The sequence below is a fragment of the Schistocerca americana genome, chromosome X (genome assembly GCF_021461395.2).
Source record: "Schistocerca americana isolate TAMUIC-IGC-003095 chromosome X, iqSchAmer2.1, whole genome shotgun sequence".
Lineage (NCBI taxonomy): Eukaryota > Metazoa > Arthropoda > Insecta > Orthoptera > Acrididae > Schistocerca > Schistocerca americana.
This window is the reverse complement of record NC_060130.1, coordinates 503,994,277-504,011,348: the sequence shown is the minus strand read 5'-3', so window position 1 is coordinate 504,011,348 and position 17,072 is coordinate 503,994,277. Positions and strand designations below refer to the sequence as shown.

Below are 17,072 nucleotides of genomic sequence, written 5' to 3'. Positions count from 1 at the left end.
CAAACCCTATGGAACATATCTGGTATGCTAATGAGTGATAACCTCAGCCTAAAATCAAAAGTAAAGTACGAACGAAGCCCTTAAGAAAAAAATAAAAATGTAATTAAAAATGAGATAACAATGTTAACATGACAGACTAAACATGCTAATAAGATTATAAAGGAAGTGAAAGTTTAACAACGGTTGTGATTTAGTTATAAATTAGCAGAAATTCAGACACAAGACACAACTGAAGATTAATCTCTGTTTACAAGCCTTTATTAGGTATGTATAATACTTACTGCTGCAACTTACACTTACAAAGAAAACCTATAATTACAAATAAATTACATCAGACACATAAACTGGATTGCTGATTGAAGTACAACAGGTGAAGAAATAGAAGTAAATTCACTGCAGTGAAATTAATGCTATCCTTACTGGCACAAATTTGAAATAGTCATGGCATATCAATAAAAGAGATGCATCTTGCAGCACATTTCTTTAATGTGATGTATAACTTTACATGCAACAAAAAGTTCTAGTTCAGTGCCCCACTGAAATTAAGGACAAGGATGCAGGAGGAAACGAGTAGGTAATGGTCTTGTAGAGGGAATCATACTGAAATTTGCTTGGATCGCATTACAGAAACCACAGAAATACTAAATCCAGAGGGCTACATGGAGATTTGTAATTGCACTCCTACTTTATGATGGCACCACCTTATTTGGTTAATTCTGTACCAAATAATGACCATGTGTTCACAAAAATGTTTGTTTGTTGAAATGTAAGTCCATTTTGCAATACTGTAGCTTAATTTTCATGTTATACTCCATGTTTTGTTATTGTAAGGTGTTTATTGTAGACTTTTCTCTTCACTGATGGTTTTTTTGGTACCTGAAACATACAATTCTACAGTTTTACTATGCTAATATATTTAGTACCTCCTTATTATATACATTACATAATCAATGCTTACTCTGAGATACTGTAAAATTCAATAATAAAACAGTCTTAATTTCCTTTTGAGTGTCAACTAGAAGATGGTGCTATGGGTGATGAAAAGGTAATACAGTTACCAAATTTTCATGCTCAGTTAGTTCTTGCTTTGGCATGCCATCTAGGAATGTTCCTGCTCTCTATCACTCATAATTTTAGCAACAGTGCTTTTAATTTATTTGTCTAGGGATCATTTTACAGTGATGTAGGATCCACCAGCTTAATGCAAGAAAAACATAAGTTATATATACAAACATAAGAATAAACGTGTGTTTAAGGTGGAGAAGACAGCACAGGTGGTTGGCCATGATCTTGTTGAAGAAACCATTCTGGGATTACCCTGAAATGACTTCAGGAAACCTTGGAAAATATAAATGTAAATGCCCAGACACAATGTGAGCCTCCATCCTCCTCAATCTGAGACCTGTGTCTTAGCAAATGCACTACATCATTTGCTTATACCTAACACATAGTTGTCTCAGTTTTGTATGTACTTGGAACAAGTTAATTTAATAACATATAAAATAGTCATGCATTGTTCATTTAATGTAATGATATTAACATAATTATACACTGTTCATTTAGCTTCTACAAACTTTTCACAAAAAAAGAAAAAGATCTGCAAACTTACAGCTGATTTTAGGATCCAAACAGAACAGAGACCACAGTTTTTAAAAATCCAATAATACCATATAATCTGAAATGAATAATGACTTACTATTTTTATTTCATAGAAGTGCACACATCTGTGTTTTATGATCAGCACTGAAAGGCTGTTTGACAATAACAGCATGGTTTCCATAATTACTGTGTTCCGCTGTCCGTCGGCTTGTACCAAAAGACAAAAAGTTGTTCTCCTGCTGGGAAAGTTTCTGCTGCTCCTAAGAAAATTAAACTTCCTTTATTCATTTAATTGTAGTACATTTGTTTCTATTATTCAGTAGACAAAGAACCTAGTCAGAAACTAATACAATAGTTATTCTTTGTGTGAGTTACAGAAAACAGGCAGAAATGAAAGACAAACGAAGTAAACCAAAACAGATGGCAAAACATGCGAAGCACTGAAAGTGTGTTTTATCAACAAGTATACAGTTGATAAATGTAAAATCCACAAATTTCTGGCATTCAAAGTTTCATAGAACTAATTAAGAGTTCTTATTTACACCATTAGTTACTCCAAGAGTTAACATGATGTATCAGGGTGTCTGGGAACATTGTTTTCCTCTTTTTACATTTACTATGTGTAAAAGTATTGGGATATCTAATGATGACCTTAAAAATTTGAAAACGCTGAATAATTCAATTCATTTTGCCTTGTAAAATAGGCAAGAAGTAAAATAAAATGTCATGCCTTAAAAAGTGAGTATCTCAGGATACAATGTGGGTAAATGTGTGGTTGTCCACATTTGTGCTGTTGTGAACAGTTTTCTGATCTGTAAAAGAAGAGCAATTGTAAACTGGTTATTTCTAAATGGTATCAACAAAGTTGGTTCTAGCCTATAGAGGAAGAATCCATCTTATGTTCATTTGTGCTGTGAGGAAATTTTAAATATATTGATAAATAAACTTCTCACAGGAAGTTATGCTGTATACAGAAAGTAAAAGTAAACCTGCATTCTGAGAGCAGTTCAGTAAACAAGACACCAGGGCTTGTGTATACTCTTCAGTCAGGCTCTCTCCATTGACTAATGAAGGACGATCCAAGAATGTTACAATGCATGATGTAGCGCAACACATTATTTAATAACTTTTGTTCTTTGGGGCCTGTATTGCAAACTATATCTTTTAATGACATGATTATTATACATTATTTACAATGAGCCCATTTCAGTGTATTGCCATTATCAGGTGCTCTTACACATAATATCATTGCTGCCATGTCCTGTCTTTCTTAGAATTATTAGTTTCTCCACAGACGTACACTGAAGATGAATATCTGCTTTAAGTTAGTTTTTATGTACACTATTTTTCTTGACATTTTGTATGTATATTGCTACAGCTTATTGTACCATTTTGATGTACCTATTGTGTTACAAAGTGCTATTGGGTGAAACATAATAATGCCTTAACTGAGAGTAAACTTGTAAAACATGGTTATGCCAAAGCATCTAACTTCAGAGACTGATGTAGGAACTAATACTTTGTACTAAGTGATCTGAAGATGGCAATTGTTGAAACTAGTTATCATTGTACCAATATTTGCCATCGTGGCTAATAAAGTGTTCCCATAAGAAGACTACTGCATTGACAATATTGAATGTTACCCAGCAGCTGATTTTGATTTTGCAGATGTGCAAAGATTTGCATTTTCCAACAGACTCCCTTTATTTCGGTTATTGCATTCATTTTTACTTCATGATAATTTTTTTTATGACACTTCAAACATTTCATTCTCTGTACCCCTTGAATGTAAGCTCACATATATTTGCAGACATGCAGTTTGTGCTCAACTTCCTTTTGAACAGTTTTTGTACGTACGTGTTTCCTTATGATAGTGCATTTGTTGGAGAGACAAAAAATAAGTTACTTGGATTGTACCAGTAGATACGTTTATCACAGATAACTTTCAATTTCAGTGCTACATTACAATAACTACCACATATGCTACACCACCCTTTCTTCTTATTCTTCCCACCATTGTCATATGGTCAATGGTTTTGTTTTGTGAATTAGTATTCACTACTTCGTTCAGTCCAATGCATTTTCTAGATGTAGGTCTGCAACACATATATCTTTATTAATTACATCTGTCCACTATTTCTTTGGTGTTCATTGTGGTATTCTTCAATCCACATTGTGCTGTTTTGCAGAATTTATCACATGCTCCCCCCCCCCCCCCCCCCCCCCCTGAACCATGGACCTTGCCGTTGGTGGGGAGGCTTGCGTGCCTCAACGATACAGATAGCCGTACCGTAGGTACAACCACAACGGAGGGTTATCTGTTGAGAGGCCAGAGAAACGAGTGGTTCCTGAAGAGGGGAAGCAGCCTTTTCAGTAGTTGCAGGGGCAACAGTCTGGATGATTGACTGATCTGGCCTTGTAACACTAACCAAAATGGCCTTGCTGTTCTGGTACTGCGAACGGCTGAAAGCAAGGGGAAACTACAGCTGTAATTTTTTCCGAGGGCATGCAGCTTTACTGTATGATTAAATGATGATGGCATCCTCTTGGGTAAAATATTCCGGAGGTAAAATAGTCCCCCATTCTGATCTCCGGGCAGGGACTACTCAAGAGGATGTCGTTATCAGGAGAAAGAAAATTGGCATTCTACGGATCAGAGCGTGGAATGTCAGATCCCTTAATCGGGCAGGTAGGTTAGAAAATTTAAAAAGGGAAATGGATAGGTTAAAGTTAGATATAGTGGGAATTAGTGAAGTTCGGTGGCAGGAGGAACAAGACTTTTGGTCAGGTGAATAAGGGTTATAAATACAAAATCAAATAGGGGTAATGCAGGAGTAGGTTTAATAATGAATAAAAAAAATAGGAGTATGGGTAAGCTACTACAAACAGCATAGTGAACTCATTATTGTGGCCAAGAGAGACACGAAGCCTATGCCCACTACAGTAGCACAGGTTTATATGCCAACTAGCTCCACACATGACAAAGAAATTGATGAAATGTATGATGAGATAAAAGAAATTATTCAGGTAGTGAAGGGAGATGAAAATTTAATAGTCATGGGTGACTGGAATTCGAGAGTAGGAAAAGGGAGAGAAGGAAACGTAGTAGGTGAATATGGATTGGGGCTAAGAAATGAAAGAGGAAGCCGCCTGGTAGAATTTTGCACAGAGCAGAACTTAATCATAGCTAACACTTGGTTCAAGAATCATAAAAGGAGGCTGTATACATGGAAGAAGCCTGGAGATACTGACAGGTTTCAGATAGATTATATAATGGTAAGACAGAGATTTAGGAACCAGGTTTTAAATTGTAAGACATTTCCAGGGGCAGATGTGGACTCTGACCACAATCTATTGGTTATGAACTGTAGATTAAAACTGAAGAAAATGCAAAAAGGTGGGAATTTGAGGAGATGGGACCTGGATAAACTGAAAGAACTAGAGGTTGTACAGAATTACAGGGAGAGCATAAGGGGACAGTTGACAGGAATGGGGGAAAGAAATACAGTAGAAGAAGAATGGGTAGCTTTGAGGGATGAAATAGTGAAGGCAGCAGAGGATCAAATAGGTAAAAAGACGGGGGCTAGTAGAAACCCTTGGGTAACAGAAGAAATATTGAATTTAATTGATGAAAGGAGAAAATATAAAAATGCAGTAAATGAAGCAGGCAAAAAGGAATACAAACGTCTCAAAAATGATATCGACAGGAAGTGCAAAAAGGATAGGATGGCTAGAGGACAAATGTAAGGATGTAGAGACTTATCTCACTAGGGGTAAGATAGATACTGCCTACAGGAAAATTAAAGAAACCTTTGGAGAAAGGAGAACCACTTGCATGAATATCAAGAGCTTTGATGGAAACCCAGCTCTAAGCAAAGAAGGGAAAGCAGAAAGGTGGAAGGAGTATATAGAGGGTCTATACAAGGGCGATGTACTTGAGGACAATATTATGGAAATGTAAGAGGATGTAGATGAAGGTGAAATGGGAGATATGATACTGCGTGAAGAGTTTGACAGAGCGCTGAAAGACCTAAGTCGAAACAAGGCCCCCGGAGTAGACAACATTCCATTAGAACTACTGACAGCCTTGGGAGAGCCAGTCCTGACAAAACTCTACCATCTGGTAAGCAAGATGTTTGAGACAGGCGAAATACCCTCAGACTTCAAGAAGAATATAATAATTCCAATCCCAAAGAAAACAGGTGTGGACAGATGTGAAAATTACCGAACTATCAGTTTAATAAGTCACAGCTGCAAAATACTAATCAAATTCTTTACAGATGAATGGAAAAACTGATAGAAGCTGACCTCGGGGAAGATCAGTTTGGATTCCGTAGAAATGTTGGAACACGTGAGGCAATACTGACCCTACGACTTATCTTAGAAGAAAGATTAAGGAAAGGCAAACCTACGTTTCTAGCATTTGTAGACTTAGAGAAAGCTTTTGACAATGTTGACTGGAATACTCTCTTTCAAATTCTGAAGGTGGCAGGGGTAAAATACAGGGAGCGAAAGGCTATTTACAATTTGTACAGAAACCAGATGGCAGTTATAAGAGTCGAGGGATATGAAAGGGAAGCAGTGGTTGGGAAGGGAGTGAGACAAGGTTGTAGCCTATCCCTGATGCTATTCAATCTGTATATTGAGCAAGCAATAAAGGAAACAAAAGAAAAATTTGGAGTAGTTATTAAAATCCATGGAGAAGAAATAAAAACTTTGAGGTTCACCAATGACATTGTAATTCTGTCAGAGACAGAAAAGGACTTGGAAGAGCAGTTGAATGGAATGGACAGTGTCTTGAAAGGAGAGTATAAGATGAACATCAACAAAAGCAAAACGAGGATAATGGAATGTAGTCGAATTAAGTCGGGTGATGTTGAGGGAATTAGATTAGGAAATGAGACACTTAAAGTAGTAAAGGAGTTTTGCTATTTGGGTAGTAAAATAACTGATGATGGTTGAAGTAGAGAGGATATAAAATGTAGACTGGCAATGGCAAGGAAAGCGTTTCTGAAGAAGAGAAATTTGTTAATATCGAGTATAGATTTAAATGTCAGGAAGTCGTTTCTGAAAGTATTTGTATGGAGTGTAGCCATGTATGGATGTGAAACATGGACGATAAATAGTTTAGACAAGAAGAGAATAGAAGCTTTCGAAATGTGGTGCTACAGAAGAATGCTGAAGATTAGATGGGTAGATCACATAACTAATGAGGAGGTATCGAATCGAACTGGGGAGATGAGGAGCTTGTGGCACAACTTTACTAGAAGAAGGGATCGGTTGGTAGGACATGTTCTGGGACATTGAGGGATCACCAATTTAGTATTGGAGGGCAGTGTGGAGGGTAAAAATCGTAGAGGGAGACCAAGAGATGAATACACTAAGCATATTCAGAAGGATGTAGGCTGCAGTAGGTACTGGGAGATGAAGAAGCTTGCACAGGATAGACTAGCATGGAGAGCTGCATCAAACCAGTCTCAGGACTGAAGACCACAACAACAACAACAACAACAACATCACATGCTCTGTGCTGCTATCAGTACATCATATCTTCTCATTTCATCCGACATAAGTATCACCATTAACCATGTGTCAGATTACACACAGATGAGATGGGACACATGACCGTCACCTTTGGAGTTTGAAGGCAAGAAGAGACACTTCCTGGAGTAGTGAGTTGTTCTACATGTTGGTATAGGCTGATGGTGTGGTGTGATTGTGTTGGAAAGAACAGAATGAGATGGAACCCATGTTCATCAAAGTATGTTTCTTATTATATGGCTAATGTTGATGTAGTTTGAAATGGAACTCCACCGATATTTACAATCGCCCTTCACAGCATCTTCCAGCACACCTGTTAATCCGATATGTTCCTCAGTTTACCTACCAATCATGTATATTAAGTTGGCCTTTCTGTGGCAGATGCTAAGTTGCAGATGCTTGCAATTGGATTATGGCACATTGGTTGCAATGACAAGCCCTGCCTCCTTCTCTCAGGGCAGCTAACTTATAGCTTCTGAAATAAATGAATTTTTGTTGCTATGACACACAAAATTGTTATGTTGTTAACATTGGCAACAAGAGTAAATATTCCATAGTAACCCAAAGTCAGCCAAGTTTCAACAATCAGAAAAGAGCTACATTAAAGTATCTGATTATTACTCAACAAACATGATTAAGGTAGTGATAGATTATGCAGTACTATCAATATTCCATCCTACATCTGGTGAACCTGTTGTTAGAGGGAAACAACACAGCTTCTCCAGCTGGCAGGTCATATGAGCCCATAAGCCAGCCAATTTAGGGCCAAGTGGCCACTGGTCTAGTCTCACTTCTGTCTGCAAATGAATGTGTTCATCTCCGCCACCAGATAAATTACCGACAATGCCTCTGCATTTCACTGATTATTCTTTGAGTTGTGCATGTTACATCTGGACCTGCTTGAGATCTGTGTATACAGACATCAGACTACTGCTGTTATGTTCTACTTTGATGGACTGTGATACCATTTGGCTAAGTGATTAATTTTCACGTCGCCTATGAGTGGTTTCCACTGCCAAAATTAAAGTGTGTTACTGTTGATTGTTTTTATTTGTAGTCTCAAAAATTCAGAGCATTCATAACACTTATGAACGATACATCATATTTTTGTTTGGGTGTAATAAACAAGTGTTAATAAATGACTTTTCAGATCTAAATGGGGGACTACAAAAATAAGGTGTCACAACAAGTAACCTACATGTGTCCTACAAAAATTAATACTAATGTACCATGATTTGATAATGAGAGGTACTTCCTCAAAATCATGTTCAATATCTGCCTTGACTGCTGACTTTGATGCATTCCCTGCTACTCCATGGAATTTGTTTGTCTTTGCATCTGGATATGCTTGGCCGTGCATTAGGGAACAAATGAAGATGACTATTTATACTGCCAACACATGGACTCTCGGTTTTCCCTTATTTCCTTTCAAGCTCTTAGTTTCAAATAGGAAAAGAGCTGCAAAAATGCTGTGTATCATATAAGCATGCAATGTCTGTTAGAATATTTTTTAATAATTTTTTGTATCTCTCAAAGTTGTCATTGATAACTTGATACACTCTCATGAAACAACATACTGATACTGAGAGCAGATCTGTGGCTGTCATTAAATCAACACAATGTAATGGGGGCTGACAATTTACCTTGTTGGTAGCAAGGCAAGATATTTACAAAAAATGCTGCTACTATCACACAGGCACTGGTAACTCAAGACAGTTCTACAGATGCTAGATGTTACAGTATAATCGGAAAAATAGAGGGCAAAGTTGGTGCATTAATGACTAGTAAAAACAAACTTCACAAATGAAATGTTTATGCTAAACTGTTTACATGCTTTGTATAAAGATATGAGGGACAAGTTTGCTGTTTCAGGAATGCTTACCATGAAAATAACAAGAGAGGTATCTTTGTATCGCTTCCTTATTTCCTCTGCTGCATCTTCTTGTCTGTAAGGACCATTCTGGCACTGCATCGAATTTTAGACGTTTAGCTGAAAAGGCATATCCAGTGATTTTCTTCTACAGGAGACCAAGGTTCTTTCATGCAAAAATCTTTACTTTACCTCTGTTACCAGCTTAATTAACAATCATAAATAATAACAAGAATAATATTATTTAGCTCAGACTGAGGTATTCCTGAAGCAGAAACAATTACAACAATTCCACTGGCAAAATAATTAGTTATGCTACTGAGAATAACAATAGCAGCTAAAATATAAAAATAATACTAAAATAATAATAATAAGAGCAATAATAATAATAATAATAATAATAATAATAATAAACAACCCCGTGTAGGCCCGGGAAAAGAATAGGCCTCCGGTATGTTCTGCCAGTCGTAAAAGGTGACGAAAAGAACAAACCACTAATAGGGCTAACCTCCCTTTTAGTGTGATTAGTTGGTTCAGGACAGAACTAAAGAAGCCTCGGACAAGCGCCGTCATGGTCGGGGACGACGCTTGAACCCTATGCCCGCCCACAATGGTAACGACACTGCTAGCCAACTGGAAAATGATTCAAATCCAAATAGAGGTGTTTTGCAGGATATGCTTCCTGCAACCACCCTAGAAGGAAAACAAAGACAGAGGATGAGATGGTCAGATGAAGTTAATCGACACCTCATGTTCTGTTATTACCAAGCAACAAACCTAGGAACCAACACAACTGGATACAGATCACAAGTATACACAACATTTATTACCAGATACCCAGAATTAAAATTTTTAACAGAACAACTACTAGCTGATCAGATCCGTGTAATAATCAAAAATAACAGGATACCCTAGTCAGAATTAGAAAACATCAAACAACAAGTACAACAAATACTGGAACAAAATAATGTGCAATCAGAAGAAGAAGAAAATACAGTAATGGACTCAAACATCCCAGAGCAAACAAACAAAGACCAACACGCATCAATTAAACAATCAGAGGAAAATGAAATCTTAAGACAGCCCCCAGAACAAGCACAAATAGAACACGAAGTGACACACATGTTAGATATAGAAGAAAAATTTCAGCTGACATATATAGAATACAAAGACACAAATACAGACATTAGACCATTCTTGCATAGACCACCAAATAACCCACAAGTCGAAACAACAATAAAAACTATCAACACAATCATACACAACAAAATAAATGAAAACATAACTATGGAAGAGTTACAACTACTGGTTTATATAGGAGCACTCGCTACACTAAATATACACACTAGGCAGAGATCAGAACCAACCAACACACAGAAGAAACCCACAAAACCAGCTTGGCAACACACGCTACAGATCAGAATAGAAAAACTGAGAAAAGACATTGGACAGCTAACACAATTTATAAGAAATGAAATGTCAGAAAAAAAATGAAAAAGGTTAGGTAAAATCTCACAACAAGAAGTGATAGAGCAATTAGATGAAAAGAAGCAGAAATTACAAGCATTGGCCAGACAACTTAGAAGATACAAAAAAAGTGAAAATAGAAGGAAACAAAACCAAACATTCAACACAAACCAAAAGAAATTTTACCAGACAATAGATAACACACACATTAAAATAGACAATCCACCAAACATAACAGACATGGAACACTTCTGGATCAACATATGGTCAAACCCAGTACAACATAACAGGCATGCACGGTGGATAGGTGGATACAAGCAGAAACAGATACGTACAAGATGATACCACAAATGCCTGAAGTGATAATTTTGCAACATGAAGTCACCCAAGCAATTAATTCTACTCACAATTGGAAAGCCCCTGGAAAAGATAAAATACCAAATTTCTGGCTAAAGAAGTTCACCTCAACACATTCACATCTAACTAAATTATTTAACAGTTACATTGCAGACCCATACACATTCCCTGATACACTTACACATGGAATAACTTATCTGAAACCTAAAGATCAAGCAGACACAGCAAATCCAGCTAAATATCACCCCATAACATGCCTACCAACAATATACAAAATATTAACTTCAATCATTACATAGAAATTTATGACACATACAACGCAGAACAAAATTATAAATGAAGAACAAAAAGACTGTTGCAATGGAGCACGAGGATGTAAAGAGCAACTGATAATAGATGCAGAGGTGATATATCAAGCTAAAACTAAACAAAGGTTGCTACACTACGCATACATTGATTACCAAAAAGCTTTTGATAGTGTACCCCACTCATGGTTACTACAAATATTGGAAATATACAAAGTAGATCCTAAATTGATACTGTTCCTAAACACAGTAATGAAAAATTGGAAAACCACACTTAATATCCAAACAAATTCAAATAATATCACATCACAGCCAATACAGATTAAGCGTGGAATATACCAAGGAGACTCATTAAGTCCTTTCTGGTTCTGCCTTGCTCTGAACCCACTATCCAACATGCTAAATAATACAAATTATGGATACAATATTACTGGAACATACCCACACAAAATCACACATCTGCTATACATGGATGATCTAAAACTACTGGCAGCAACAAATCAACAACTCAACCAATTACTAAAGATAACAGAAGTATTCAGCAATGATATAAATACGGCTTTTGGAACAGACAAATGTAAGAAAAATAGCATAGTCAAGGGAAAACACACTAAACAAGAAGATTACATATTGGATAACCACAGCAACTGCATAGAAGCGATGGAAAAGACAGATGCCTATAAATATCTAGGATACAGACAAAAAATAGGAAGAGATAATACAAATATTAAAGAAGAACTAAAAGAAAAATATAGACAAAGACTAACAAAAATACTGAAAACAGAACTGACAGCAAGAAACAAGACAAAAGCTATAAATACTTATGCTATACCAATATTGACCTACTCATTTGGAGTAGTGAAATGGAGTAACACAGACCTAGAAGCACTCAATACACTTAGACGATCACAATGCCACAAATATAGAATACATCACATACATTCAGCAACTGAAAGATTCACATTAAGCAGAAAGGAAGGAGGAAGGGGATTTATCGACATAAAAAACCTACATTATGGACAGGTAGACAATTTAAGAAAATTCTTTATAGAATGAGCAGAAAGTAGCAAAATACACGAAGCAATCACTCATATAAATACATCGGCTACACCACTGCATAAAAAACCTACATTATGGACAGGTAGACAATTTAAGAAAATTCTTTATAGAATGAGCAGAAAGTAGCAAAATACACGAAGCAATCACTCATATAAATACATCGGCTACACCACTGCAATTTCATAACCACTTCTACAACCCTTTAGATCACATAACATCAACAGATATGAAGAAAGTAAATTGGAAAAAGAAAACACTACATGGCAAGCACCCGTATCATCTAACACAGCCACACATCGATCAAGATGCATCCAACACATGGCTAAGAAAAGGCAATATATACAGTGAGACGGAAGGATTCATGATTGCAATACAGGATCAAACAATAAACACCAGATATTACAGCAGGCATATTATTAAAGATCCCAATGCCACAACAGATAAATGCAGACTTTGCAAACAACAAATAGAAACAGCAGCTCACATCACAAGCGGGTGTACACTACTAGCAAATACAGAATACCCAAGAAGACATGACAATGTAGCAAAAATAATACATCAACAGCTTGCCTTACAACATAAACTTATAAAACAACACGTTCCCACATACATGTATGCACCACAAAATGTAATGGAGAATGATGAATACAAATTATACTGGAACAGAACCATTATAACGGATAAAACAACACCACATAACAAACCTGACACCATAATCACCAATAAAAAGAAGAAATTAACACAACTAATCGAAATATCCATACGCAATACAACAAATATACAAAAGAAAACAGGAGAAAAAATTGAAAAATACATCCAACTGGCTGAGGAAGTCAAGGACATGTGGCATCAGGATAAAGTTGACATTATACCAATTATACTATCCACTACAGGAGTCATACCACACAATATCCACCAGTACATCAATGCAATACAGCTACATCCAAACTTATATATACAACTACAGAAATCCGTAATTATTGATACATGTTCAATTACCCAAAAGTTCCTAAATGCAATATAACATATACCGTACAGTTAAAAGGAAGTCACGCTTGATCAAGGTCCGCGTCACTTTCCATTTTTGACCAGACATAACGTCTGAGAAAAGAAAGAAAGAATAATAATAATAATAATAGTGATTGTGTAAAATGTTAATGTAAACATGAGGAAAGCTAATGAAGGGAGAAAATGGAGTTAGTAACATTTTGTATGAAATGAAAAGTTCGGAGTAGGTATTAAAATCCATCGAGAACAAATTAAAACTTTAAGGTTCGCCGATGACATTGTAATTCTGTCAGAGACAGAAAAGGACTTGGAAGAGCAGTTGAATGGAATGGACAGTGTCTTAAAAGGAGGATATAAGATGAACATCAACAAAAGCAAAACGAGGATAATGGAATGTAGTCGAATTAAGTCGGGTGATGCTGAGGGAATTAGATTAGGAAATGAGACACTTAAAGTAGTAAAGAGTTTTGCTATTTGGGGAGCAAAATAACTGACGATGGTCGAAGTAGAGAGGATATAAAATGTAGACTGGCAATGGCAAGGAAATATTTTCTGAAGAAGAGAAATTTGTTAACATAGATTATAGATGTAAGTGTGAGGAAGTCATTTCTGAAAGTATTTGTATGGAGCGTAGCCATGTATGGAAGTGAAACATGAACGATAAATAGTTTAGACAAGAAGAGAATAGAAGCTTTTGAAATGTGGTGCTACAGAAGAATGCTGAAGATTAGATGGGTAGATCACATAACTAATGAAGAGGTATTGAACAGAATTGGGGAGAAGAGGAGCTTGTGGGACAACTTGACTAGAAGAAGGGATCGGATGGTAGGACATGTTCTGAGACATTGAGGGATCACCAATTTAGTATTGGAGGGCAGCGTGGAGGGTAAAAATCGTAGAGGAAGACCAAGAGATGAATACGCTAAGCAGATTCAGAAGGATATAGGCTGCAGTAAGTACTGGGAGATGAAAAGATTGCACAGGATAGAGTAGCATGGAGAGCTGCATCAAACCAGTCTGAGGACTGAAGACCACAACAACAACAACAACAATGAAACGAATTACAGCTATACCATTTCAGGTATGGAGGTGTATCTTGTTCTGCAGCACCATCACAGACATTATGGTGCTTCGTAGAACACTTAAATTGAAAGAAAGGAAGGAGGTTAGGGGTTAATACCTTGATGATGAGGTCACTGGGGACAAAGCACCAGCTCGGATTGTAAAAGGAAATCACACATTTTGTTTTCAAAGAAAATTTCCTGTTATTTGTTGTAAGAGCTTTAGGTAGAATGTGGAAATCTAACTTTTCAGACGTGGACACACCATCGATGAGTATGTAAATGATTAAAATTTCAATTCTCTGCGATAGTTAGAACAGCCACCAGAGTGCATTAGTGGTGTTCGTGTTTATTGATGTTGCCAGACCAGGCAGGGTATGTGACAGGTTTGACAGATGTTGAGTAGCCTCTATGAAGAACATGGAGACGTTGTATATTCGCATGTGACAGTGTTACCAACATCTGACAGAGTTTTGACAGAGGCCTCACAGTGGGAATCCATTTGGCCAGCTGATCGAATCATGAAATACCTAGATTTGTGGGACATTCAGATGTGACAGTTGTGCAGTGTTGAAATGCATGGGAACGTGAGTGCAGGCATACTTATCTGGCTGCCACAGGAGGATCACCATATTGTGCTCCAAGCACACTGTAACTCTTTCACACCTGCTGTCTCTATAGCCATCCATAATCGCGAAAACGTTGCCAATGAAGGATTTTGTGTACGAACTGGCTTCTTGATTACCGGTATGCCCCGTTAGTAATTGATGGGATTCATGTCTGGGTGGCCAAATCATTCTCTCGAATTGTCCCGAATATTCTTCAAACCAGTATCATAAAATTGTAGCCAGATGACTCGGCACATCGGTACTCATACACTCCTGGAAATGGAAAAAAGAACACATTGACACCGGTGTGTCAGACCCACCATACTTGCTCCGGACACTGCGAGAGGGCTGTACAAGCAATGATCACACGCACGGCACAGCGGACACACCAGGAACCGCGGTGTTGGCCGTCGAATGGCGCTAGCTGCGCAGCATTTGTGCACCGCCGCCGTCAGTGTCAGCCAGTTTGCCGTGGCATACGGAGCTCCATCGCAGTCTTTAACACTGGTAGCACGCCGCGACAGCGTGGACGTGAACCGTATGTGCAGTTGACGGACTTTGAGCGAGGGCGTATAGTGGGCATGCGGGAGGCCGGGTGGACGTACCGCCGAATTGCTCAACACGTGGGGCGTGAGGTCTCCACAGTACATCGATGTTGTCGCCAGTGGTCGGCGGAAGGTGCACGTGCATGTCGACCTGGGACCGGACCGCAGCGACGCACGGATGCACGCCAAGACCGTAGGATCCTACGCAGTGCCGTAGGGGACCGCACCGCCACTTCCCAGCAAATTAGGGACACTGTTGCTCCTGGGGTATCGGCGAGGACCATTCGCAACCGTCTCCATGAAGCTGGGCTACGGTCCCGCACACCGTTAGGCCGTCTTCCGCTCACGCCTCAACATCGTGCAGCCCGCCTCCAGTGGTGTCGCGACAGGCGTGAATGGAGGGACGAATGGAGACGTGTCGTCTTCAGCGATGAGAGTCGCTTCTGCCTTGGTGCCAATGATGGTCGTATGCGTGTTTGGCGCCGTGCAGGTGAGCGCCACAATCAGGACTGCATACGACCGAGGCACACAGGGCCAACACCCGGCATCATGGTGTGGGGAGCGATCTCCTACACTGGCCGTACACCACTGGTGATCGTCGAGGGGACACTGAATGGTGCACGGTACATCCAAACCGTCATCGAACCCATCGTTCTACCATTCCTAGACCGGCAAGGGAACTTGCTGTTCCAACAGGACAATGCACGTCCGCATGTATCCCGTGCCACGCAACGTGCTCTAGAAGGTGTAAGTCAACTACCCTGGCCAGCAAGATCTCCGGATCTGTCCCCCATTGAGCATGTTTGGGACTGGATGAAGCGTCGTCTCACGCGGTCTGCACGTCCAGCACGAACGCTGGTCCAACTGAGGCGGCAGGTGGAAATGGCATGGCAAGCCGTTCCACAGGACTACATCCAGCATCTCTACGATCGTCTCCATGGGAGAATAGCAGCCTGCATTGCTGCGAAAGGTGGATATACACTGTACTAGTGCCGACATTGTGCATGCTCTGTTGCCTGTGTCTATGTGCCTGTGGTTCTGTCAGTGTGATCATGTGATGTATCTGACCCCAGGAATGTGTCAATAAAGTTTCCCCTTCCTGGGACAATGAATTCACGGTGTTCTTATTTCAATTTCCAGGAGTGTAAAAATTCCATCGTTGTCTGAGAACACGAAGTCCACGAATGGCTGCCAATGTCTCCAAGTAACCGAACATAACCAGTTCCAGTCAATGAACGGTTCAGTTGGACCAGAAAGCTCAGTCCATTCCACGTACATGTAGCTCACACCATTAGGGAGCCAGCACCAACTTGCATCGTACCTCATTGACAACTTGGAGTCACGGTTTGTGGGGTCTGCGCCACACTCAAACACTGCCATTAGCTCTTACCAACTGAAATCTGGACTCATCTGACCAGGCTACGATTTTCTAGTCATCTAGGATCCAACCGATTTGGTCACGAGCTCAGGAGAGGCGCTGCGGGCAATATCATGCTGTTAGCAAAGGCTCTCGCATAGCGCGTTTGCTGTCTCAGCCCATTAACCCCAAATTTCGCCTCTCTGTCCTAACGGATACGTTCACCCTACGTCCCACATTGACATCTCCGGTTATCTCACGCACTGATAACTCTACCCTGACGCTGCTGCTCTCG

At 39.0% G+C, this 17,072-nt stretch overlaps 1 protein-coding gene across 5 annotated transcripts in view; it reads right to left on the bottom strand.

Annotated features, from left to right (window-relative positions):
* Positions 1–468: 468 nt before the first annotated feature.
* The window catches only part of LOC124556606, a 445,831-nt gene continuing 429,227 nt past the window's right edge, over positions 469–17,072 (bottom strand). For all 5 annotated transcript variants that reach the window (XR_006968629.1, XR_006968630.1, XR_006968631.1 and 2 more), the window contains 3 exons: positions 9,023–9,130; positions 1,697–1,859; positions 469–876 (listed from right to left, as the gene is read on the bottom strand). The gene's annotated coding sequence lies outside the window, so the exon portion shown is untranslated. The remainder of the gene's footprint in view (positions 877–1,696; positions 1,860–9,022; positions 9,131–17,072) is intronic.